The sequence below is a fragment of the Hemicordylus capensis genome, chromosome 4, assembly GCF_027244095.1.
Source record: "Hemicordylus capensis ecotype Gifberg chromosome 4, rHemCap1.1.pri, whole genome shotgun sequence".
NCBI lineage: Eukaryota > Metazoa > Chordata > Lepidosauria > Squamata > Cordylidae > Hemicordylus > Hemicordylus capensis.
In genome coordinates this window covers 290,800,918-290,827,385 of record NC_069660.1, presented here as the reverse complement: position 1 = coordinate 290,827,385, position 26,468 = coordinate 290,800,918, and the positions used below count along the sequence as shown (strand labels likewise).

Sequence of the window (26,468 nt, the reverse complement as noted above, 5' to 3'; positions counted from 1 at the left end):
GGACACTCCTCCTACCCAGCGTGTGAATGTGTGAATGAGTCCATCATGAGAAAGAAAAGAAAACAAAGGTTGAGTTGGTCCATTGAGTTTGGCTGTGTATGTACTGTAGGTTTATACAAATCCGACGAATATTTATATAACACTTTTCAACAAAAGGTTTCCAAAGTGGTTTACATAGATATAAATTGATATAAAAAGATGGCTCCCTGTCCCCAAAGGGCTCACAATCTAAAAAAGAAAAATAAGACAGACACCAGCAACAGCCACTGGAAGGATGCTGTGCTGGGGATGGACAGGGCCAGTTGCTCTCTCCCTGCTAAATAAAGAGAATCACCACTTTTAAAAGTGGTGCCTCTTTGCTCAATTAGCAGGGGAGTTTATGCAAACAGGGGAGTTTATGCAAGTAAAGTCACAGAACTGACATCTTTACAAATGTCAGCTGTCATTTCAAGTGAAACCAAGACTTGATTGCTAGCTTTTTACAACCAAGAACATAAACTTCAAAGTGTATGGTCAATGTCTGGTCAAATATCTGTTATTCTTTGCTTCCATTGCTCTTCATCCCCACTCTGTACCTAGCAGAAGCAGAATTAGATAACCTTTTTCCTGTAATGCGTAGACTATTGAATTCTGAGCAAGGAATCCTGGCTTCAAATCCTCAGTCGGTTATATGTGTCACTTGGGCCAAGCACTTTCTCCTGAGTTAACCTACTTCACAGGATTATCATGAGATAAAAGAGGAAAAATCAATAAACACGACCCTGAACTCTTTCGATGAAGGAAGTAACAAATGGGGTGTATGTGCGTGAAAGAGAGAAATCATCTAAAATAAACAACCATATGCTTCCCCCACTATTTGCATAATTTATGCAGGTCATAGAGTTCAGCTGTACTTGGTGCAAAATCTGGATCACCTTGGCAAATCATTTCAATGTTGTAGTTTGGAGTATGCATTATTCTGCAGATGATCCAAATGTGGGTTATTTTGCATTTCTGCTTCTGTCAAAGCAATACGGAAGTAACACTTTGCTGGATAAGAGTTAAGTTTATTTCACTTGACTTCATATGTTGGAATCCCTTTCTCTGCCAACCCTCTTATTAGAGCTCATTGAAAAGGTCAAAAATGTGGCAACCATTTATAAACACCAAGGAGACAAGATGGTCTGTGACAGCTTCCCAACTGCAAATTATATCTATCCAGAGAAACAAGGAAAGGGTGACATGCCATAAAGACTAATGAGTTTTAAAAACCAGGCTCTTAGAGGAGCGATCCTGAAGGGATTAATTTTTTTCCTCTTTGCAGTTTCAAACTGCAATCATAACCTTGTTTTTGCTGATTAGGTGGTAATCTTATCAGAACCCAGTAGAGAGCAGAAGACGAAGCTCAGCAAGATAGCCCCAAATGAATGCAGACAGCAATAGGCATAGGTCAGGTGGATTAAGGTGATTGATGCTCCTGCAGGAATACTGAATAAATGCTTCACTCCAGCAAGACGGTACATTTATATGCAGTAGCTCTGAACTGCAGAGCCAGTGAGAGTTGGGTCAAATAATTTAGAATGATTTAGGACTGTTTTAGATGGTTCTGTAAGATTTGGTCCCAAAGTGCACTGTGAAAAATTACGTGTAGACATGCTGCACCTAAGGGTATTGTTTATCTTGCCAAACAGCTAGAATGTCTCTTGGATGACATGCACCGTCAATATTTATTTAATACATTTATACTCCATCTTCAGCTTAAAAAGCACTCAAGATGGCTTACAAAACAGAACCAATCAAAACCATAGAAATAGAAATAAACACACCAATAAAAGCCTTTAAAATGGCAAAGAAATCAAACAGCAGATAAAAGTAGATCAAAACTAAATAAAAATGTTTTAATAGGTTTTTGTACCTTTTCTAACCCTTGCAAATTAATTAACAGGAATGGGAGGAGTAATTAGCACTTTTCAAAATTAAAGGTCAATCAAATGCTACCCCTTTTCAGAACCTGTAGGCACTGAAACAATAAACAAACATGTCATATTATTGTTGTTGTTGTTATTGGATTGAGTCCAATAACAATGCATGTTCATCACGTAGACATATACAAGGAGGTTCACAATTTGCTCATTTAGGTACAGGCAGAACTTTAATTTTTCATACGTTTGGGACCTGCAGCACAAGAAATGTAATTTATATGTCAATATGTCCACATGGCTTGACATACATAGGCTGAACCACTCAACCTTTGAAAATTAGGATCCAAGAGCATTCAAAAACAAGAGTACTTCAAAAACAACACAGGGGATGCTGTTCTTATAAAACATTTTCATGAGTATCATCATTACAGGGATTTGAAAGTCATGATTGTTCTATGAAATCTTATAATTTTCATAGAACAAATGTACAAAGAATATTGTCTCAGAAAGAAATGAGATAGATGTTTCTTTCAAAGAGTGTGTTCCCTTCAGGCCTGAACAAATAGGTTGGGTTTTTCTGTATTCCTTTGATTTCATATACAATTGTGATGTCTCTTTAAGAAGCAGAGTCTTGATAGATATTTAAGAGCAGCAGACACAGTTATTGGCTCACTACATTCTTTCTGTAAACTCACAGGGAGCAGCATTGCTTATAAGAATAAGAAGTTTGGAGACCAACTTTGTGTTTGTGACAAGACCACAAGCATGTTTCTTGAAAAAAATGGCTACTAACTTAAACTATTGCCTAAGGGTAATAAACACAGCTGGCTTTTTGAGAAAATGCATTTTGTTTTTTTGTGTAAGGTGGCCCAATGAGAGCCATTGAAGACGTAAGGCACTACTAAGTTTTGCTTCTTGAAAAAAACAAGTGTATTCTTGATCACTTTGTGCTTGTACTTTTGGATTTAAAATTGTTACACTGTTATCTGGTATCCTTTATTCTCGAGTCCATTTGAAAGCATGACTAACTGCATCATCTGAAGGTTGAGAGAGAAATTGCTAATATACTGAACTGACTTCAAGATCACTTGGTCCTTTTTGGATTTGGAAGCCTAAGCAGGTTCAGAAGGTCACTGGTACCCAACCTAATCCAGGGCCTGAGAACTCCATACCTAGCAAGGTGCTGTATGTCAGCTAGCTGCCACTTGGGGCAGCAGTATGCAGGTTCTTAGATTTCCAGCCTTAACACAGGTAATTCCTGACAGAAGTATACAGATACAAGCTGTTAGCCAGTTAAGATCTTTAAATAGATCATTGGTAAGATGTGAACAAATCTACAAGTTTTGGGTAACATTGGTTCTGTATAGATTCCTACATGACCCATATGATTTATTTCCAGTATAGCATGGATTCCTTCTGAATGAGTATGAAAGATCCTTTAAAATTCATTTCCAGGCAAACTACTGTAGTGGAACAAGTTCATGCTTCCCAGATTGTTTGTGCAGGCTGCCAGTTTTCAGTTGTGATCAAATCATTTCTTCCTTTTAGAGACTTCATCAGTACACAGCTCATGTACACATCTGCTCTTAAACCATTTGAAATTTGTCAGTTTCTATGCATAATCTTGACTTGTACTTGTAGCCTTCTTAACTGCACTGCAGTTCTCATGTACCCAGAATGTTGGGGGCAATATGCTAAATCATTGTAAACCGCTTAGAGAGCTTCGGCTATAAAGCGGTATATAAATGTAAGTGCTATTGCTATTGCTATTGCTATGTAGGAGTTCTATGCCAAGAAGGAATCTTCTTTGGCAGGAGTTTTTATAGTCATCTATAAAAGCATGTGGCCCATCAAGGAAATTTTTGGGAGCAACTTGTATCCTGTTTGCAGTACTCTGAGAGCCTTGCCAAAAGCTAGTTCAAGAATAATGAGCTGGATCAAAGGTTCTCCTCCACTCATTGAAGAGAGAACATTGGATGAGAAGTAACTCCAAATTCAAAGTTCATCTGTTTACACAGGCTCTTTCTCAAGACTTTGCACACGCTTTTTCTCAATACTTCTTCATGGATCACTAGAGTCTATATGCTACAGTCCACATGTTCGTTATTCACTGAGGTAATTCACACAGTCCAAAAACTGTTTTCTACCTGGGGTTTGGGAGCTGTGTGCACTCCCAATTTTTGGTTGTGTGGAAGCAACATAAGAGAAAAACCTGGATAGAAGGGATTGTGTGCAAGCAAGGTAAGAGGAAAAGCTACCCAGGTTTTCCTCCTACCTTGCTTCCACACATCGAGGCTATTCCCACGATTCTTGGAAAGCATGCTAAAGGAGTTTAGCCAACTTTCTAGGGATCGTGGGAACCACTGGGCTTGCAGACAAGCCCGGTGCTCCCATGGTGGCTAGCCCACCTAAAACACCCTCCCCTTAAATGAGGTTAACGGAGCAAGCGCTCCATTAACCTCTTTTTTTGCTTGTGTGTTGCCGTGGAGCAAAGCGACACACAAGTAGACCACTGACAGGGAGGCTGCAAGCATCCTCACGGGCTCGGGGGTCTCTCTAAGATGCCCCACACACTCGCACAGGGCATCCTGGAGTTTCCGGGGGCCACATGGCCCCCAATCCCCAAAGCCCCTGCCAGCTCCGTGATGGAGCCAGCAGTTGTGTGGGCAGCCGATCCGGCCACCCGGGGCTGCCTTTTGATCATCTGTGGGGAGAGTGGGCTAAGCCTGCTCTCCCTGCAGACTTGGAAGAAGCTCTTCTCACCAATCATGAGAAGAGCTTCAATGACTTCTACACAGGTTTTTCTCTTACCTTGCTTCCACGCAACCAAAACTTGCAAGCACACACAAGTCCCAAACCTGGGTAGAACACAATTTTTGATTGTGTGAATAACTTCACTATGCCCTTTGAACTATAATGTAACCCCACCAATAGATTGTGGTACTCCACTGTGAAAAGTCTTTAGCCAACACTTGCATATGAGCTTGCAGGACAGCACTTAGATAGTCTTTCCACCCACACATGGTTCTTTGGAGCCAAGCTGTAAGGAAGGGCACATTTTCCTTGCTTTCTCTCTCTCTCTCTCTCTCTCTCTCTCTCTCTCTCTCTCTCACACACACATTCATATACTGCCCAAACTTTTGTCTCTGGGCGGTTAACATAAAACAATTAAAACACATATAAAAAGTTGAAACAATTCAACAATTTAAAATCAATCACAAAATTAAAAACCAACACATTTTAAAAGGCTGAGAAAGCTTGGTTGAAAAGATGGGTTTTCAGATTTATTTATTTTTAATTGCCAGAAAAAAATCCCTTTGAAATGTCAATGGCATCACAGCGTGACTCAAGATAAAGAACAGTTTATTGATAGTAGTATTTAAGAGAACGTCTTCTTCACCATGAACCCCACCGCCTGTTGAGATCTTCTAGAGAGGTTCACCTGCAGTTGCCGCCAACTAGTTTGGCGCCTACTCGGGAATGGGCCTTCTTTGTTGCTGCCCCTGGACTTTGGAATGCGCTCCCTGCTGAAATAAGAGCCTCCCTATCCTTGCAACTTTTTAAAAGGTGCTGAAGACACATTTACTCACCCAGGCTTTTAATTAGATTCATAGTTTAGATTTTTAATGCTGGTTTTAAATGATTTTAATGTTAATGTTTTTGATGTTTAAATGATTTTAATTGTTTAACTGATTTAGTTTTGATTTTAACTGTTAATTGATTTTGTTTTTATTTGTTTTTATTTTATTTATTTCCCTGAGCCATTTTGGAGGGGTGGTATGTAAATCAATCAATCAATCAATCAATCAATCAAATAAATAAATGTGAGGCTATAGTGGTTCTGAAAAGACTTTGCAAAAAGAGTGGCGTTTGAGGGGGTATTTGAAGGCACAGAAAGAGAAACTTTCACAGATTGAGAGGAGGAGGCTGTTTCAGGCACAGGAAACAGGATGGTAGAAGGCACAAAAGCATACATAGGAGAAGAGAACAAGCAGGACAATAATACCATATGAGATAACACAGAGAAGCAAGAAGAGGGAAAATGCAGTTGAAAGCACAGACAAGTGAAAATGCAATTTCCCTAAAATGACTGTGACAGGGTTCTCAGAGACCCATACACCAAAGGAGGGTTACCTTCTTCTTTTTTTACTGGCCCTGTACCTAATAGCAGCTTGACTTGCTATTAAGCAGGTGATGCTTTCCCTGCTCTTGGTATGGACTTAAATGATTGGAAAAAGCTTCATCTGCTAAAATCCCTCATTATAAAATGCAAGACAAACTATGAGTAGCATCATTACAAAAGAGCAAACAATGTATACAGCTGAACATAACTCTGAAATATAATTTTCCAATCAATTACAATTAAAATCCTTCATCCTACAAATTTGTCTGATTATATTGCTTCTGTAGTAAGTAAGTAAGGCCTGCTCTACACCTGCAGCAGAATGAGGTGGTAGAACTGACTGTACGGGTTCAGACTGCATGTGGGAAGGATACCATTTTTTAATGACTTCCTCTGCAAAAGAATTTTTTTTAAGTACATGGCATGTAGAAAACACAAGGAATTTGCTAGGCTAGAAGATCTTTTTTGGTGCTAGTTTTTGGTTTACATGTGCAGACATTTTTTATTTATTTTTTTACATAGAGGAATTTTTAAAATACACCCTCACCTAAAGTCCAAAGTGGTATGTTCCATTCTACCACTTTAGTATCCTACCAATTCATTCTTCTATATGTGTAGACCAGGCCTAAGTTTAGCTAGGATTGTCCAGATACATTTGTACAAGAATGGCATCCTTGAATATTTTCAGCACAAAGCAATGCAGGTCCTGGCTGAGTTTAATAAACATGTCATTACATTGTTGCACTTTCTGAACATACACCTACTGTTAAAAGCACAAGAGCAGAGCCAGTTAAAAGAGTTGGTGAACTTATAACAAAGCGTCATTCTGTGTTCCAAAACGGAGATGAGCAAACTCCATTATGTGAACATTAGAAATGGCAATCTCAAAACTACCAAGCAGCCCCCAAAGCATACTATCAGTCATGCCTCAATTTTAAAGTTGTATTGGCTCCCAAATATTTATTCAAGCTAAGTCTCCAATGGTACCTCCTACCACAATTCAAAGTGGGGTCCTGGTTAACTCACCCCAACATATGCTGCCATCATAAGAGCCTGATTTCCCCACTTGGTCTGCACACAACACAGAGCCGGCAGAATCAGAAGACACATCAAGGCATCAGTACATGCCAGGGTGGATGAGTCATGTTGTTAGAGCAATGAAGAAGAAACCAGATGATTAATCTCTACAGCAGCTCTTTCAAGAGTTATCCCTGCTCTCATTTTGGCAAGACCATGAAGCAGGGACGTAGCAAGGCTGTAGTGGGCCTAGGGACAATAAGTGAAGATGGGCCCCCTTGTTCCCCATCTTCTTTGTTTCCCCCCTCCCCCATATATTTTTTGCAGAATAACTGTAAGCACATGATGAAAACAAGCTCCTTAGCATGCCCTTTCTTTCCCTTCTGTGCATATAACTTTACACTCTCTTCATATATGCAAACACTTTCACACACATACTTGTGCAAACATATCTCCCTAGCTCAGAAACATTTTTAACATTTGCCTACTACTGTGACCTGATATATGCATGCATACAACCCTTAGCAATGTTCCTATCACTATTTTCCCATTTGTGCATGCTCTTGCTCCCTCCCCCACCACACACACACCAGGTTAAGGCTACAAGCAGACTTCGAGCCCAACAACCAGCACTTAGTAAACCAAAAGGCAGGGGAAAACAGAAAAAGATGTATGTTGTTAGAGCATTTTCTTCCCTCTTATTATTTTTAAAGCTTTAAATACTTTTTGTAGTGACTAATTTCCTCACTTAGTTCTGCAAGTAGCTATTCCCTACTTGGAAGAACCTCTAGTATGGGAAGATGAAGTTAGATCAGCACTCTGGTCATTACCAAGTCGGAAGGCTACAGGAATTGATGGAATAGCTATAGAAATATGGCAAGCAACAGAAGAAGAATCAGTCAAGGCTCTAACCAAACTATGCCAGCAAATTTGGAGAACAACACAATGACCAGCAGATTGGAAGAGGTCAGTCTACATACCCATACCAAGGAAAGGAGACTTAACAGACTGTGCAAACCATTGCACAATATCCTTAATTTCACATGCTAGCAAAATAATGCTCATTCAAGATCATCCAACACAGATTAGAGCCATACGCAGAAAGAGAAATGCCGTATGTTCAAGCTGGTTTCAGAAAAGGCCGAGGAACAAGGGACATCATTGCTGATTCACGTTGGATAATTGGGAGAGCCAAAAAATACCAAAAAGAAGTCAATATGTGCTTTATTGACTACAGAAAAGCTTTCAATTGCATCAACCATGTCAAGTTGTAGAAAATGGGTGTCCTGGAACAACTCATTGTTCTCATGAGAAACACATACACAGGACAGGAAACCACAGTCCAGATGGAACATGGTGAAACAGATTGGTTCCAAATCAGCAAAGGAGTAAGACAAGGATGTATACTTCCTCCGAATTTATTCAATTTATATGCTGAATATATACTGAGAGAAGCTGTATTAGAAGAACATAAGGACTTATTTATTTATTTATTTAGTATACCACCCTTCCAAAATGGCTCGGGGCCGTTTACAACATGATAAAAACAATTAAAACAAATTAAAAATTAAAATCAAACTATTAAAACACAATAAAACCAATGAAGCAGCTAAAAACCCTGGAGATCAGGGCAACAATTTAAAACAATGTAAAACAGTTAATCATTTAAAACCCTGGAAGGCCAGGCCAAACAGATAGGTTTTAAGGGCTTTCCTGAAGGACATCAATGATCTCAAATTATGAATTTCTGCTGGGAGTGCATTCCACAGCCCAGGAGCAGCTACAGAAAAGGCCTGCCTCTGTGTTGCCACCAGACAAACTGGTGGCAACTGGAGACAGACCTCCTCAGATGACCTTAACATGCAGTGGGAATCATGTAGAACAAGGCGCTCTCTTAGATAACTCGGGGCCTAAGCCGTTCAGGGCTTTAAAGGTAATAACCAGCACTTTGTATTTTGCCCAGAAACATATCGGCAGCCAATGTAACTGTTTCAAAACAGGCATGATATGGTCTCTCTGGGTTGCCCCAGAGACCAATCTGGCTGCTGCATTCTGAACTAACTAGTTTCTGGACTATGTACAAAGGCAGCCCCACGTACAGCGCATTGCAGTAGTCAAGCCGGGAGGTTACCAGCTGATGCACCACTGTTTTGAGGTCATCCTCTTCAAGGAATGGGCGCAGCTGTCAAATCAGCCGAAGCTGATAGAAAGCACTGTTGGCCATGGCCTCCACCTGAGATACCAGGGTGAGGCCTGGGTCCAGGAGTACTCCCAAGCTGCGCACCTGCTCCTTTTGGGGGAGTGTAACCCCATCCAGCACAGGAAGATCTAACTCACCCCTCAGATTCTGAGTTCCCACAATGAGCACTTCTGCCTTGCTTGGATTCAGCTTCCATTTGTTCTGCCTCATCCAACCCATTACTGCCTGTAGGCAGGCATTTAAGGAATGAGTGCCATTTTCTGAAGATGAAAAGGAGAAGTCGATTTGGGTGTCATCAGCATACTGATAACACCCAGCACCAAATCTCCTGATGACTCAGCGGTTTCACATAGATATTAAAAGGCATTGGTGACAGAATGAAGCCCTGGGGGACTCCATATAACAGCTCCCATTTTGAGGAGCAACTGTCACCAAGCTCTACCATCTGGAATCTACCCGAGAGATAGGAGCGGAACCACTGCAAAGTAGTGCCCCCTATCCTCAACTCCCCCAGGCGATCCAGAAGGTTACCATGGTCGATGGTATCGAACACCGCTGAGAGATCCAGAAGAACCAGCAGAGTCACATTGCCTCTGTCGATTCCCCAGTAAAGGTCATCCATCAGGCCGACCAAGGCTGTCTCAACCCCATAGCCAGTCCTAAAGCCAGTCTGAAATGGGTCTAGATAATCAGTTTCCTCCAAGGCCGCCTGGAGTTGGTCGGCCACCACCCTCTCAATCACCTTGCCCAACCAAGGGAGATTGGAGATTGGCCTCTAACTGTCTATCGCTAAGGGGTCCAGAGAAGGCTTCTTTAGGAGTGGTCTAATCAATGCCTCCCTCAAACAAGGGGGCACTCTACCCTCCCTCAACGATGCATTTATGATATTAACTAGACCATCTCCAACAATTTCCCTGCTAGAGAGAAGCAGCCAAGTCGGGCAAGGATCCAGAGAATAGGTGGTAGGCTGCACCACCCGAAGCAGCTTGTCCATATCCTCAGGAGTCACAGATTGAAAATGATCCAGTCTAATACTGCAAGAGGGATTGCTGGACACCTCCTCCATAGACCCTGCAAAAATAGTGGAGTCCAAGTTGGCCTGAATACAGGAGATCTTGTTTGCAAAAAACCCATTAAAGGAATCACAGCAGAACGACCCTGGGGACTGATTTGAGGTAGAAGGAGAAGAAATCAAGCTCCTCACAACCCGGGATAGCTCTGCTGAGCGCGAACCTGCAGCCGCAATGCATGCAGACCAAAAACTCTTTTTTGCCACACGCACTGTGACCGCATAAGTCTTCAGATGGGTCACATGCTGTATCCTGTCAGATTCGAACCGAGTTCTCCTCCACTTGCGCTCTAGTCGCCTACCCAACCGCTTCAGCCCCCGCAACTCCTCAGTATACCAAGGGGCCATTTTTGAAGCAGGACAGAAGGGACGCTTAGGAGCAATCATATCTACTGCCCTGTTGAATTCCCTGTTCCAGGCTCCCACCAGAGCATTGACAGAATCACCGGCCACACCAACGTCAAAATCCTCCAAGGCCTGTTGAAATCTCACTGGGTCCAGCAGCCTTTTCGGACAGACCATCCTAATAGGTCCACCACCCCAGCAGGGGTGGATTGCAGCTGTGAGACCAACCTTAACCAGGTAGTGGTCTGTCCATGACAATATGAAGCTGCCATATAGTGAGTCAATATGAAGCTGCCACATACTGTCAGACCATTGGTCTATCTAGCTCAGTATTGTTTTCACAGACTGGCAGCGGCTTCTCCATGGTTGCAGGCAGGAATCTCTCTCAGCCCTGTCTTGGAGATCCTAGGGAAGGAACTTGGAACCTTCTGCTCTTCCCAGAGCAGCTCCATCTCTGGAGGGGAATATCTTATAGTGCTCACACTTCTAGTATCCCAGGCGCAACCAGGGCTGACCCTGCTTAGCTAAGGGGACAAGTCATGCTACCACAAGACCTCTCCTCTCCACAAGACCAGCTCTCCATCAATAACTTGCACTACGCTGATGACCACTCTGACAGCTGAGAATGCGGATGATCTGCAAGCTCTAGTACAGAAAGTCATGGAGCAGAGTGAAAAAATGGGACTACAACTAAATGTAAAGATGACTAAACTAATGACAATGGGCAGAGCAACCAGCCTCAGAACTGATAATGAAGACATTGAAGTGGTGGATAGCTTCTGCCTTTTAGGATCAATCATCAACAGGAAAGGATCCAGCAGTCAAGAAATATGCTGCAGACGAGCACTTGGTAGGGTCGCAATGAAGGCCTTGGAAAGGATATTTAGATGCCATGATATATGGAGAACAGCATGTCCTCCTCTAGTACCATTAAATAACTTGCATCATCCACAATTTACAAAACCTTAAAAAATAATTTAGGATGATGTTCTATTGTAGATTTCTTTACTTCATGAGCTGAGATTCAGTGAAGGGGGGGCCATTTTAAATTCTTGTCTCTGGGCCCACTCCAACCTTGCTATGCACACACACACACACACACACTCAAGGAAGGAGGACCAATCCCTGGGCTGGTTTAACCCTTTCCTTTCTCAGCAGCTGTCGTCCTGCCTGAAAAAAAGAAAAAGAGCTCACTGGCTGTGATTGGGAGTCACGCAGCTGGAGGGCGGGGGAGAAATGTTTGGTGGACAATGTCACACCCTAGCTATGGAGCTGTAGAGGCTTGTGGGGCCCCTTGACCCTCTAGTCTTGGGTGCAAATGCACCCCCTTGTCCAATGGACCCTACATCCCTGGAGGGAAGGTATTGTAAGGCAACAGGAAAGGAGACCAAGGATGCATGAGAGACCATGCTCCTTGGAGAGGGGCCATGCTCCTTGGAGAGGGGCCAACTAAGAAAACAGTTTAACAGGCAAAAAGAGGTCTCAAGCTGTTGGATGAACTTCCTCCCCTCCCATACTGAGGCCTCTTGGGGCAGAACACTGATACACCACACAAACCATCCTATACAGCTAAATCGGTGCTCTAAAATTCCTACACAGAAAATTGCTTTGGCCATCGGCCATAAATAAAGTATCTATCCTACACAGAAAACACTTCTGCAGCTTATGGATAAAGTCACTGTTTCTGATGATTGCACATAAGATGTTCTTCCTATGTGTACATACAGTGTACATAGCCTAGGAAGTCCCAGTTATTTGCAATATCAACACAGTATCTGCAAATGAAATGAGGTGCAAGTGTGTATTTGGTATACATATGATTTATATGCAGATGCCTCATTTTAATCCTAGGTTATACATTTTTATTTAGCAAAACTGGGGGAAAGATTGGGATGTTGGAAAAAGCAAAACTGTTTCCAAAATTAACTTGCCATTTCAATGCCAAAAATTACCCTTCTCTTTTAATCTCTCGGGACTGTCCCAAGGCTGGATAGTTTACAGTATAACAACACTGAAATCTTTGTTGAAATGCATAGTTGCCCAATGAGCATGCTGAGGGTTATGCATTATTGATAGTCACAGATATGACTTCCCCCTGGTATTCTTGGACCTGATTTTAACAGGCACTTGGTGCATCCATTAACTCCCATTGCTGATATAAGTAGCTAAGGCCAGTGAGCAAAGATGGGCCATTTATATATCTGGTTGGAAGCTGGAAATAGAATAGAGTTACCCAAGGTGATAATAACCCAAACTGTTCCTGGAAAATCTACAAAAGCAAGGTTTTGTCCCAAGATTTTCCTCTGTTCTCATATGAAAACTAAAAGGTTTCCATAATAAGAACAGCAGTCTGGCAATGCTGTTGGGAAATAAGCCCTTTGCCAGAGCAAATGCCCTATTTCCCCATCTTCTGAGCCAGCCACAGATCTAGCCAAGTAGAACTATCTTTATTCCAGAATAAGGCTTGAATCTATATTGCAAAAACAAAATAGCAAAAAAATTACAAAAACATTTGGATGTGCTTTTATATTCACTGCTCAACTAATATGTGTGCATGTCGCATAACAGCAGCTACATATTTTTCCATGCCTGTAAAATTTTAGCATCTATACAAGACTTAAATTTCACTTTGCAGTTCCACAGGGAGCTTAAGAATTGTTTTCTAAATGTGCTTTTAAAAAGAAAACTAATAGGCAAAATAAGTAAGCTCTGTGTCTGGAATATGCAAACAGTTAAGCTCACCTTATAAATAAAAACTTATTTGTATCGCTGAGGTTCCAATAGCTATCATCCACCTCCCATGCTTACAATTTGAATGTGAGTAAGGTTTGGATGTTAATTTCTATGTTGCAAGACATAGACAAGAAAGAGGACACAATATAAACTCTTCAACACTGCCCAACAATTATGAACGGTTCAACTCTGATTTTAATATCAATTACTGAATGTCAGCAATTAAGCTCTTATTTCACTAATGCCTAAATTTAGCAATTCCTACTTACTGGTCTATTGCCAAGACTCTGGATCTAGGACTCCTCCCCCAGTTGGGGGATGAGTTCAGGAAATGAGACAGGATGGGAAGATCAGATGACCCAGATCCTGGGTGACCCCCATGTTACTGGGACCCCCACACCAGCAGAATGGGGAGAACCTGAGCCAGCACAAGAACAGCCTTACTGGGTCAGGTCCAAGGCCTATCTAGTCTAGCATCCTGTTTCCCAGAGTGGCCCATCAGATACCTCTGGAAGTCCACAGGCAAGAAATGAAGGTATGCCTTCTCTCCTGTTGTTGCTCGCCTGCAACTTGTATTCAGAGACATCCTAGCCTATAGCTATCAAGACTAGTAGCTACTGATAGATCTGTCCTCCATCATGATGCAAGGACACAGCCCTGCCTTCATCCTCTGACTCAGAGGAATACCCTGAGGACCTGCCAGTCATAGTAAAGATTCCCAAGTATTGCTGGAGCTGGCTCTTAGAAAATCAGGCAAGGCCACTTTAAGCAACAGAGCCTTTCCTTGGGAAGGGCTGGAGTCAATTCACTTTGCCTGGGCAAGGGTCATTAAATCTGGCAATTTGCTCTAAGCAGCTGCTGAATTTACCTTCCTTCTGTGTTGCTAAACTCAGCTCTGTTGCTTTCTCTACTTGGAGCTAGCCAAGGTCCTGACCCCTTGCCCTTGTAGCTGTCCAAGGTCTGTTCCTTACTTCAATTCTTGCCTTAATGTGGGGTGGGTGGATGGGCGGGAACCCGGCTAGGCTTAGAACAAATTATCTACTGACCATTCTTGGTGAAGTGTATTCAAGGGCTTAGGAAGACTCTTGGGTTAGATGCCTTTAGTGGGGCTATTCACCTGCCCTCTCCCTCTTGGCCTAATCCATAACACCATTCAGAAAGAAAGAACAAGGTGAACATCATCAGGTATTTGCCTACTGGCATCACTGGGGACCCGCTGAGACTGACACCCCAACAAAGCTCCACTACCCCGGAGCCCCTAATCTGCTGCTACTTCTTGTTGCTCCTGTCACTGCTTGCTCACTTGGAGAGGGCAAGTGAACAGGCAGAAACAGCAAGGATAAGCAACATGAGATCAAGGGTTAGGGTTGCCAACTTTGACTGAAGTGATTCCTGCAGATGTCTTTCAGATTTTGTCCACATTTTTCACTGTATCAAGAAACACTATTTACACAGTACTACGCGTTAGGGATGTGCAAAAAATTTCGGGCACAGAACGATCTGTGCCCGAAATGAACAATTTCGGGTGATTCGGGGCCGAACCGAATCACCCCTGATGTCCCCCGATATTTTTCAGGCACGAGCCGAATCACCCGAATTTCGGACCTGAAAAATTCGGGTGATTCGGTTCATGGCTGATTTTTGGCGATTTTTTAAAGTTTTAGTGACTTTGGGGCAGTTCGGGGGCATAGCATGGGATCTGGGCAAAAGGAGTGGGGTGGGGTGGTAGTGCCTAATGGGTGCAGGCTACCACCCCAATTTCAGGGGGATTGGGCAAAGGGCTGATTTTTGGTAAATTTCTGAAATTTTCATGTCTTTGGGGCAGATTGGGGCATATTGGGGCAGAAAGTGGGGCCTGGGGCAGAATAGTGGGGTGGGGTGGTAGTACCTAATGGGTGGAGGCTACCACCCCAATTTCAGGGGGTTTGGACAAAGGGGTGATTTTTTGAGAATTTTTGAAGTTTTAGTGACTTTGGGGCAGTTTGGGGGCATAAAGTGGATCTGCCCCAAAAGAGTGGGGTGGGGTGGTAGTGCCTAATGGGTGGAGGCTACCACCCCAATTTCAGGGGGATTGGGCAGAGGGCTGATTTTTTGAGAATTTTTGAAGTTTGGGTGTCTTTGGGGCAGATTGGGGGCAGAAAGTGGATCTGCCCCAAAGGAGTGGGGTGGGCTGGTAGATAGTGTCTAATGGGTGGAGGCTAGCACCCATCCCCAATTTAAGAGTGATTGGGCAGGGGGTGAATTTTGGTGAATTTATTTTTATGAGGTTTGTCTTCATAAGGTGAAGTGTGCTAAATTGATTACTTCCTCATATTATTCATAGTAAAGGAAAGTGTGAAAAAGTGAAAGTGGGGTCATGAGAGTTGTTTAATTGAAAAAAATCTCATTTGCTATGATAGAATGAGAATTCACACCTCAGAAGTTTTTTTTTAAATCCAAATCCGAACCGAATCAAGGGTGATTCGGGTGACCCAGATTCGGGCACAAAACAGAACAGGGGTGATTCGGTTCGGGTCCGAGCCGAATCACCCGAAATGCACACCCCTACTACGCGTACAAGTATTTATATACTTAATGTATCAAGCCATTAAAATATCCAGGTTTGCTTTCAATAGTTACTTGGAGATTGATACCAATTCCTGGAAATCCCAGACAAATCCTGGAGGGTTCATAGCTCTAGCTCCAGAATCAGCAGTAGATCCCTGCTGGGGTGTCAGGTTTCAGCAAGTGTCTGACAATGTCAATTCTCAAAGCTAGTCTTCTTGATTTACAGCTGAAAAGTTTAGCAAAAATGTGTAAGTGGATGAGGCCATAGCTCAGTGATAAAGCATCTGCTTTGACTGAAGAAAGTTCCAGGTTTAATCCCTGGCATCTCTAGATAGGGCTGGGAAAGACTTCTGTCTCAAACCTTGGAAGATCATATCCAATCAATGTAGACAATACTGAGCTAGATGGACCATCGGACTGATTCAGTATAAGGCAGCTTCCTACATTTCTAGCTCTTGTTCCCATTGGCCCATTCTATAATATGTTTATGTGGACCACAGAAAACAGGCCCATGGATAATCATTTCCATCCATCATTTAGTCACTGCAGCTAGAAACTGCAACACCAATATTGTTAAAAAAGAAATGTCTGTATTCTAAATATATCTTAAATGCATCCTGGCGTCATACATCAGTGAGTCATCAATACATTATTTATAATAAAACACAGAAGGCAGAATCATCTGGAAAAGCAAATCAATACTGAGCATAGAAGCAGACTAACAGCTGCAACAATAAGGTATTATGAAGGCTTGTTAGAAGTAAATTGTTCTAACTATTGCTTACTATTTTTAATCCAAGCTAATGTATGATTTTTGAATAGGCTTTAAAAAAAAAATGCATAACAGAATGAAGGTTGCCAGAATCAATATGAGTACAATATAGTCCTGAAAGCATTATATCATATACTATCCTTGAAACAGACACATCACAAGTAAAAGTACAACCAAATAGAGATGTCCACGTAACAAATAACCTCTAGCATGACAGAACTACAGGGCTTCAGACATATTTATTTTCTGCAGCACAAGCGGGTAAAATAATGCATATAATAAATAACCATGGATTGCTTAAAGCAGTGGAGATCCTATAAATCAAAGTAGAGACCTTTGCTGCAGGATGTGAGGAGAAGCAGAGGTAGAACCATCAGAAATGTCAATGGAGTCAGGCATACTGATGTATTGCACAATTTCCCCATGCACATCTTCTCCAAGCAATGTGCCACACATTCTAAGGATCTGAAGCAGGGATTTTTGAGTCATCTGCTTCAAGGAATCCATCATTGTTTCATTTACTGAGAAAACCCAGTGTATTTGACTATTTGGTGGTATATTTTAGGGTACTGGATAGACATCATCCGATGCGAGTTTGAAGGGTATAGAAAATACCCAATACTCCCCTGTAGTTACAGGAGACTGGTAGAAATGGGCAACTGTCTTCTGGGAAAGCTTATCCACCATTGCTGATCATTCCAGATCACTCAAGACTCTGAGATGTGTCTTGAAATGCTTTCAAAGAACCCCAAGATTCTCTGGAATATCTTTTGAAAACCAGTGCTCTAGATGTTTTTAGGAACTCTACATTTTGCAAGCAGAACACACAATCGCAAGCCCAGTAGCCACCTATGCTAACAAGCTGGAGAGGAGGGAAATGAACCCTAGCTGCTTGGCTACTAAGAGCTGCTGCTCTTTCACTGTCTTCTGGGCCCACCTAAGCTATAATTGAGCCATATGGGCTGGTCATATTCTACTGGATGGGGTAGGGGAGGGAAATCCCTGACTGGATATATGACTGGCATTGGGGATTTCCCTCCCCTACTAAGTGAATGACCTACTCGTGGCTCAATTACAGCCAGGGAGGGACAATGAGGCAGTGAGAGAGTGGCTGCTGGTACCCAAGCAGCTGGGGCTCATTTTCTACCCCTCCAGAGTACAGGCTGCTACTGGAGTCAGGATTGACTCTTGAGGTAAGCACAAAGGATCAGGCTGCATATTATGCTCATTAATTGTCCAAAGATTTTGCACAATAGAGCTAGTGGTTAACAACTTTGTGGGACAGTTCACAATCAGGGGAAACAATGAAGTTATACACATGCACACCAAAAACTGAGCTAAAGAAGCCCAGCCTGGTTTTTGGTGCACGTGTGTATGTGGTGGGATAGGGCCCTATCCCAGTGGCGCCTCGGTGGCAAACCCACCTAGGCAGCCACCCTCCAAAACGAGCTTAGGAGAGAGAGCGCTCTCCTAATCCTGTTTTTGTGTTCGTCTGCCAGATCCCGGACAGCTTCAGAGAGGTGAGGTGAGATCTCCATAATGCACCAAACACTCGCATGGTTCTTTATTGGAGCTCCAGGGGACGGGGTGACGCATCCCGGCACCCTGGCCCTCTGAGCTTTCTGGATGGGTGATCCGCCTGTCGAAAAGTACACTGCCGATTGTCTTTGGGGAGGTAAGCTCTTTAGGGTTTCCTCTCTGCTAACCCTCTTGCCCTTTCTCACTGCTCGTTAGAAAAGGCTCAGTGTTTTCATAGGACATGGAAAAATCCTGCTCCTGGACTACTGGAATTGCATAGTTATAGCATTCTTAGGCATCTTGAAGTCATTTGCAACATCCTGCTAAGCACTTTAATGACTTTTAATATTGATCTCATTTTGCAGTTGTTTTTCCATCAAGTAAATTAGTATCCATTGCATCTGTTGTTCAAGAGCTGGATTGTGCTCAGAATGAAGTCCAGTCCTATGTTATAGCTGGGGAGAAAAAACACATAGAAAGATATTCCTTTCTTGCATTTCCAAGTTTCTTTTGCAGTAAAATCCAAAGTATCTCTTTTGCAGGTGTGACAGTGCAGATGTAATATGCCACACTTTCACATTCTTACATGTTTTGTCAAGACAGGGTAAAGTGTTATGCACTCTTTAGGCAGTTTTATTAGCCAGAAGGCAATCACCCTACATTGTGTGTGTGCGCATGTGTGTGTACCTCAACTTCGCTATGCCTGGACCAAGATGAACTAAATTGGGTACAGCTGTGGGGACACAAAGGGAAACCTCAATGGCATAGTTTGTAAAGATGTCATCCACCCTGATTCAAGACAGTGGACACATGAACATTTGAGGTGCAAGTGGGAAACAATTTGAACCAAATTTGGTACAATTGTAGGACACATAGGGACACCTCAAACACATAGTTTGTGAAGATGTTATCCACCCCAAATTCAAGAAGGCAGACACATGAACGTTTGAGGTGCAAGTGGGCTAATTTGTGAACCGCCTAACTGATTTGGACAAAATGTAGTCTAGTTGTAGGGAAAGTGAAAGGAAAGTAGGCAGATTAGTTCTTACTAGAACAACTTGTTCTAATATGGGATGGGGCCATCCCAGGTTTAAATTTCTGGCATCTCCAGATAGGGTTGGGAAAGACTCCGGCCTGAAATCTTGGAGAGCCTCTGCCAGTCAGTGCAGACCAGGGGTTCCCAACCTGTGTTACTCCAGATGTTGCTGAACTACAACTCCCATCATCCCCAACTAGAATTAGTGTAGACAATATTGAACTAGATGGACCAAAAGTCTGACTTGGTATAAGGCAACTTCCTGTGTTCCTATGTGCACTACATGGGTATACCCATGGAGCTTAGAGTTATGTGTGGTTTCTCATTTAGGCACAGGGTCAGACCTGCTTGGTTTCAGGGATTGAACTGACTCATATTCCTCCAGAAGACTGGATTTTGTTTACACTTGTATACATTGGATAGGACATGCTCATATTCACTGACTTCATCACCGTTTTTGCTGTTTCTAAAGATGTTCTCTCTTCCAACAGTTTTCTGGGGGAAGTATCTCAGATAGGAATTAGAAGTTGTGCTTTATGTTATAGAATTCCTTGTGCAATATGTACCCAATAACCAGCTACTTCCAATGAAAAAACAATATGGTGCTTGAGGAAGGTTAGGCTACAGAGTGACAGCTGTGATAACTATTTAAAGGACAGAGGCTATTCTCAAGTCTTCTGTGTAGATGTGCAAGCAAAGTACATCTGGGATTACTCTTATTGCTAGATTACATCTCCCCTTTAAAATAGCATATGGTTCCCCTCTCCCAAAGAAGAATGTTTTATAAAAACAGAAAAATGAATGGCTGAGAATATAAAATGTATCCACTGCAACTTTGAAAAAAATTAATTTTTAACTATTTCATGATAGGGGAAAATCTATTGAAATATTCCTTTTTCTTTTTCTTTCTTTACTGTGATACTTTTATATATATATTGGCTGATTATTTACTCTCTCTGCAACTTGGATGGCACCAGCAAACAATTGTCTAGATACCAAACTATAATTAGGATAGCCTTTCATCTGTTTACTTTCTACCAGTGACATTTCCAAATGAGCCTTCAGGAGGAGCTTAGGGTGAACGAACATACTGGCAGGCTTTTGAAACTTCTGCACTTGCTGCCAGCAAACCAGCATTTCTTTCCTAAAATGTCAATAAGCTAGACATCAGATGTCATCTTATATCACTGCTAAAAGCCTCTTCTCTTTAGATTGAATCAGATGCTCCATATGCAGAAAAATGAATTTGTGCATGTGTCCGTGTGCACAAAAGATACTTCTATTTACTTGCTTGTCATTGCTGAAAGGGTTTGACCACCCTTTGTCCATTTCCCAGTTTCAAGGTTTTGGGTGAAGAATGTAAATACCTTCAAGGTCTTCCTGCTTAGCAAATTAGGAAGGGAAAGATAAGAAAAGGAAAAGAACTAGCAATTTAAATAAGAAGAGGAAGGACCCAAATATTGTGAATGGTGACTGGATGTTGGACAGAGTTCCAAAAAAACTGACAGATAATTTTAAGCTGCCTTTGATCTCAGGCAGGTTTAGTTTTACAAAGAACAAAAGAACAAAAAGAGGAGCCCTGCTGGTTCAGATCAAGGGTTTTACAGAGAAATTACTTATCCTCTATGAGTAATTGTACAAGAAGTAACTTTAACTGAAAAACAAGAGTTTGCTATTCATTACTAACTAAAACATAGGCTAAGAAAACAATAAACAATAAAAGTTTTTTATGCAGAGAGAGGGAGAACCTCTCAGTTTAAATTCAGGACAGTGAAGAACCATAGGTTTGGTTGAACCGCTTTTTAGGATCAGCCCACTCTATTCAGTTCTGTTATTTCACTATTTATATGGGCACAATGTTCATATATTATTGGGAGTTAAGATCAATCAACTTCAAGTGCCCAGTAGAGATGTGCAAACACAGCCTCATAACATGATGGCTTAATGTGAGTTTCTGGTGAATAAATTCCTGCAGTTTTTATCCTTTATTTCTTCACATCATTTTATAAATGTATTCTATTTATGCATCAGGGCTAGGAGGTGTTGAACAGATTTTTAGACACTTAAACAGTAATAAATCCTTTCATTGTGGCCTTGCTAAACAAAGTAGCAGGGATTAGTATGATGTCAGCTATATTTGGTGATAAAGTAACTGTTAAATTAGAGTCTATGGGGTACATTTCTGGGCCTTGGCAGCCTTCCAAGTTTTAATTAGACCACTGCTCTAACACCGGTAGCTCAGCCTCTTGCCACTTCTTCACCTGTATTATATAAAATCTCCAAAACTTCTGTAAAAAGCCCAGTGACTCTATACAGTGGTCTGAGGGTATCATTTTTGTTCATTTATAGAAGTGCTGCTGATGACAACCCCCAAAAACCTGATGAGTTTCATCTCTTAGTAAGGTTTCTTTTAAAAAGAAAGAAAAGAAATCTATTCAATTCCAAGTCCAGCTATTGATTGCTTTTCTGATACTGCCTACCTCTCTCTTACACTTCACTCTGATCACAAGAACATAAGAACAGCCCTGCTGGATCAGGCCCAAGGCCCATCTAGTGCAGCATTCTGTTTCGCAGCATCCTGTGACTCACCTGCCTCTGGAAAGCCCACAGGCATGAATTGAGGACATGCCCTCTCTCCTGCTATTACTCCCTCACACTTGGTATTTAGAGGCATCCTGCCTCTGAGGCTGGAGGTGGCCTATAGCCCTCAGACTAGTAGCCACTGATAAACCTGTCTACCATGAATTTGTCTAAATCCCTCTTAAAGCCATCCAGGCTGTTGGCTGTCACCACATCTTGTGGCAGAGAATTCCATACATTAATTATGTGTTGTGTGAAAAAGCACTTCCTTTTGTCGGTCCTAAATTTCCAGGCAATCAGTTTCATGAGATAACCCCTAGTTCTGGTGTTATGCGAGAGGGAGAAAAATCTATCTCTATCAACTTTCTCCATGCATGATTTTATTCACCTCTTTCATGTCTCCCCTCAGTCAGTTTTTTTCTAAACTCAAAAGCCACAGGTGTTGTAGCCTTGCTTCATAAGGAAGGTGCTCTAGGCCCCTGATCATCTTGGTTGCCCTCTTCTGCACCTTTTTCAGTTCTACAATGTCCTTCTTTAGATGCGGTGACCAGAATTGTACTCACTACTCCAGGTGTGGCAGCACCATAGTTTTGTATAAGCGCATTATAATATAATATTAGCAGTTTTATTTTCAATTCCCTTCCTAATGATTCCAAGCATGAAATTGTCCTTTTTCACAGCTGTCACACATTGTGTCAACACTTTCAATGAGCTGTCCACCAAACCCCAAGATCTCTCTCCTGGTCAGCCACTGACAGCTCAGATCCCATCGTATATGTGAAGTTGGTTTGTTTTCGGTTTTTTGCTCCAGTATGCATCACTTTACACTTGCTAACACTGAACTGCATTTGACATTTTGTTGCCCACCCCCACAGTTTGGAGAGATCCTTTTGGAGCGCCTCACAATCTCTTGTGGATTTAACTACCCCCAATAGTTTAGAGTCATCTGCAAATTTGGCCACTTGGCTGCTTACCCCAACTTCTAAATCATTTATGAACAAGTTACAGAGCACTGGTCCCAGTACAGATCCCCTAGGGAACCCCACTTCCTTCCTACCTCCATTGTGGAAACTGTCCATTTATTCCTCCCTTCCTCTCCTTCAACCAGTTAGCGATCCACACATGAATCTGTCCCTTATCCCATGACTGCTATGTTTACTCAAAAGCCTTTGGTAAGGAACTTTGTCAAAAGCTTGTGCCCCTAACCTCAGAAAAGCAATAAGAAAGGGGGGGGGAAGGTGAGTTGTTGGTCCCCCCCCTTTTCAGTGTTCTAATTAAACAGATACATTTCTTCTGCAACAGGGGTTCCCAACCTGTGGTCCTCCAGATGTTGCTGAACTACAACTCTCTTCATCTCCAGCCACAATAAATTGTCACTGAGGATGATGGGAGTTGCAATCCAGCAACATCTGGCCAGCATCCTGGCAAGGTTGCAGGGCAAGCCACCTACAAAGAAAGCCAAAGTTTTGCACAAGGCAGCCTGGTCTGCTAAAATTGGAGCAATCCTCTGTACGCAGGGGACCGGACAGCTGGCTGATGGAACGCCAACCGGCCAGGATGCTCTAGTTGTAGGCTTTGATTGGGGAGCATACCTGCAGGATCATAGATGCAGGGCTGCACCAGTCAGCTATTTCAAACATGTGCCCCTTTATGAAGAATGGGATGATGTGATGAAAGGAATGAAGATCGAAGTGTGAACAGTGATGCTGTGCTTCCCAGTCATGTATATTGGATTGCCTCTGTTGTTAAAATAGCAGTATATAAGGTGCTACTACGTTACGAAGGCTTTGAGAATGACTCCAGCCATGACTTCTAGGTCAACTTGGGCACAATGGATGTCCACCCAATTGGCTGGTGTGCCATTAACAGCAAACTTCTTGTGCCACCCTGAACCATCCACTCCAAATATGCAAATGGGAAAGGGTACCTCATGAAAAAGCTTGTGGGAGCCAGGACCATCCCAGTGGATTTCCATATAAAGATGACGGAGGTATGAGAGCGGAAGTGGTGGACAAGACCTGCGTTTCCCAGACACGCATGGCTGTAGTGGACACAGTGATCGGTGGCTGGCTGAGGCTTCTCTATGAAGATGGGGACAGTGATGATGACTTCTGGTGTCACATGTTCTCTCATCCACTCTATGGGCTGGTCTTGAAGGGTTGGCCACAACATAAAGAAAACTGAAAAGTGTAACAACATGTTAAACCACCCTACTTTCCACAAGATCTACTGTGATACTGTTCCGTATCTCTTTAAGAAGGTGTGTGCTGTCTACCCAGAGGGTGGCTGGTTTGAAGAAGGCATGAAACTGGAAGCCATTGACCCTTTGAATCTGGGCAACATTTGTGTGGCTACCATCTGCAAGGTCCTCCTGGATGCCTTCCTTTTGCTCAGCATGGATGGCACAGCTTTGGATGATGGTTCTGATTGGTTCTGCTACCATGCTTCCTTGCATTCCATTTTCCCTGCTTGCTTTTGCAATAAGAACAATGTTGAGCTGACCCCTCCAAAAGGGTATGATGCCAAGACTTTCAACTGGGCAAGTTACCTAGAAAAGACCAAGTCCAAAGCCACACCAAAAACATCTGTTCAACATGGATTGCCCAAACCATGGCTTCAAGGTGGGTGCCAAGTTCGAAGCAGTAGACTTGATGGAGCCCAGACTTATCTGTGTAGCCACAGTGAAGCAGGCAGTGCATCTACTCCTCCGAATCCACTTTGATGGCTGGGACAGTGAATATGACTAGTGGGTGGACTGCGAGTCCCCAGATATTTATCCCATTGGTTGGTGTGAACTGATAGGCTACCAGCTGCAGCCAAGGGTGATACCAGAGCCCATGCTGGGATTAGCTAAGGAGATGCCAAAGAAGAGGTGGCAGCCCTATGGAAAGAAAAGGAAAAAGCTGTCTGCTAAAGCCTGTTCCCTTAAGCAAGCAGCCAAGAAAGTGACTGCTCCTAAAAAAAACCAACAAATGAGCACAACCAATGAAGCCTCGTTGAAATCAGTTCCTGATGAAGGAATGTTGGAGGCCTCCAGTTGTTTGGACCAGAGTACACTGCCAGAAATGGAAATCCCAGATCCTGCACCACAAATCCCCGATCCTGTAATGGGTACTAATTATGTAAATGAAGCATCCCTCCCCCATCAAGAAACAATCCATGATTTTGTGCCTGTGCAAGTGAAAGAAGAAATTCTTGATGACTTCGCAATGGAACTGGAAATGCCTCAACTTCCAGTACCAATCAGCTGTTTAAAGGATGAGGATGAAGAACTGGAAAACCCAGAGAGTCCTGAACCAATTAGCTGCTTCAAGGATGAAAGTATGGAATTGGGAGCTCCAGTCAGCTCTGTGCTGCTCAGCGGCTTAAAAGATGAGGATGTGGACGAAATCCTAAGGTTGCAAAGGAACTTCAGTAGACCTGCACAGCAACCCTTGAGAATTGTTCTGTTGCCTTGTTTGGGATGTGAATCGTACATCACAAAGCTGTCGTTTTTAATAGAAGATTATCATTCCCCCAAATTGCTTGGAAAACCAAATCATATTGAAAGATAAACCTACAAAAATGGCGCTGTAAGAACTGAAATAAACTTTGCTCTTTGCCACTCTGTGAGGAGAGGTGCCTCTTGGCATTTTTGTCTTGTGTTTGTTGAATTTGTGTATGGATAAGCACCAAGCTGCAGAACCACAGACACCATGTGCTACCCTGGGGAGCAGGCAAGGTGCTGCAAGGGCGCCACACCTACACCCTCCCCCATCATCTTTGTCTTTCTCTTTGCTGTGTTGTCACCTGTTCCTGTATCTTGCCATTTTGACCATAAAGTCCTAGAGGGCATTGTATGCAGGGAATCTTCTGCAAGAGAAAAAGCCTTGGCACATGCAGAAAATGCCCATGTACCTTTTGGAGTCTTGGCAGGGACGTAATGATAGGGGGGGCAGGCAGGGCATGTGCCCTGGGCGCCACTCTAGTGGGTCACGTGGGGGCGCCAAAAAGTGGCATGCCCCCCGACCCCCCGCCGCGCTCACTCCCGCCACTGCCTGCCACCACTGCGCTCACTCCCGCCGCTGCCGTGCGATCTGCCACCGCCCGCCACCGCCGCGCTCACTCCGGCCAGCCCAGGGGGGCGCAGGTATGTGGGGGGGCGGGGGGGCGCAATTTCAGGGGCAGAGCTTGCCCTGGGCGCTGTTTCCCGCCGTTACGCCTCTGAGTCTTGGAGATACTTGCTGGGTGACTCTGGGCCAGACACTTCTCTCTCAGCCTAACCTACTTCAAAGGGTTGTTGTGAAGAGAAACCCAAGTATGTAGTACACCGCTCTGGGCTCCTTGGAGGAAGAGCGGGATATACAATGTTTTTTAAAGAACAAAACAAAACCATCTGGAGCTGGGAATTCCTGCTCTAAAATATGACTACATTTTATAGCTACGGTTCAATTATTGTTGCCTGGAAGTCAAGGGTGTCTCCTATTGCTTTCCCTTGACAAAAGATGAAGCAGTATTTTAAGGAAAGAAACCCTAGTGGACGTGGATCCTGTAACAAGAGGGTTGCACAGGGATATCAAAACGGGGTTGTTCATTCAGACACCAGAGTAGAACACAAAAGCAGAAAGGTCAGTTCAAAGGTGAGCAC

At 42.9% G+C, this 26,468-nt stretch overlaps 1 pseudogene; it reads left to right on the top strand.

The window, feature by feature from the left end:
- Window positions 1–25,395, top strand: part of LOC128323232 (lethal(3)malignant brain tumor-like protein 2) — a 49,211-nt pseudogene extending 23,816 nt beyond the window's left edge.
- The last annotated feature ends 1,073 nt before the right edge of the window (window positions 25,396–26,468 follow it).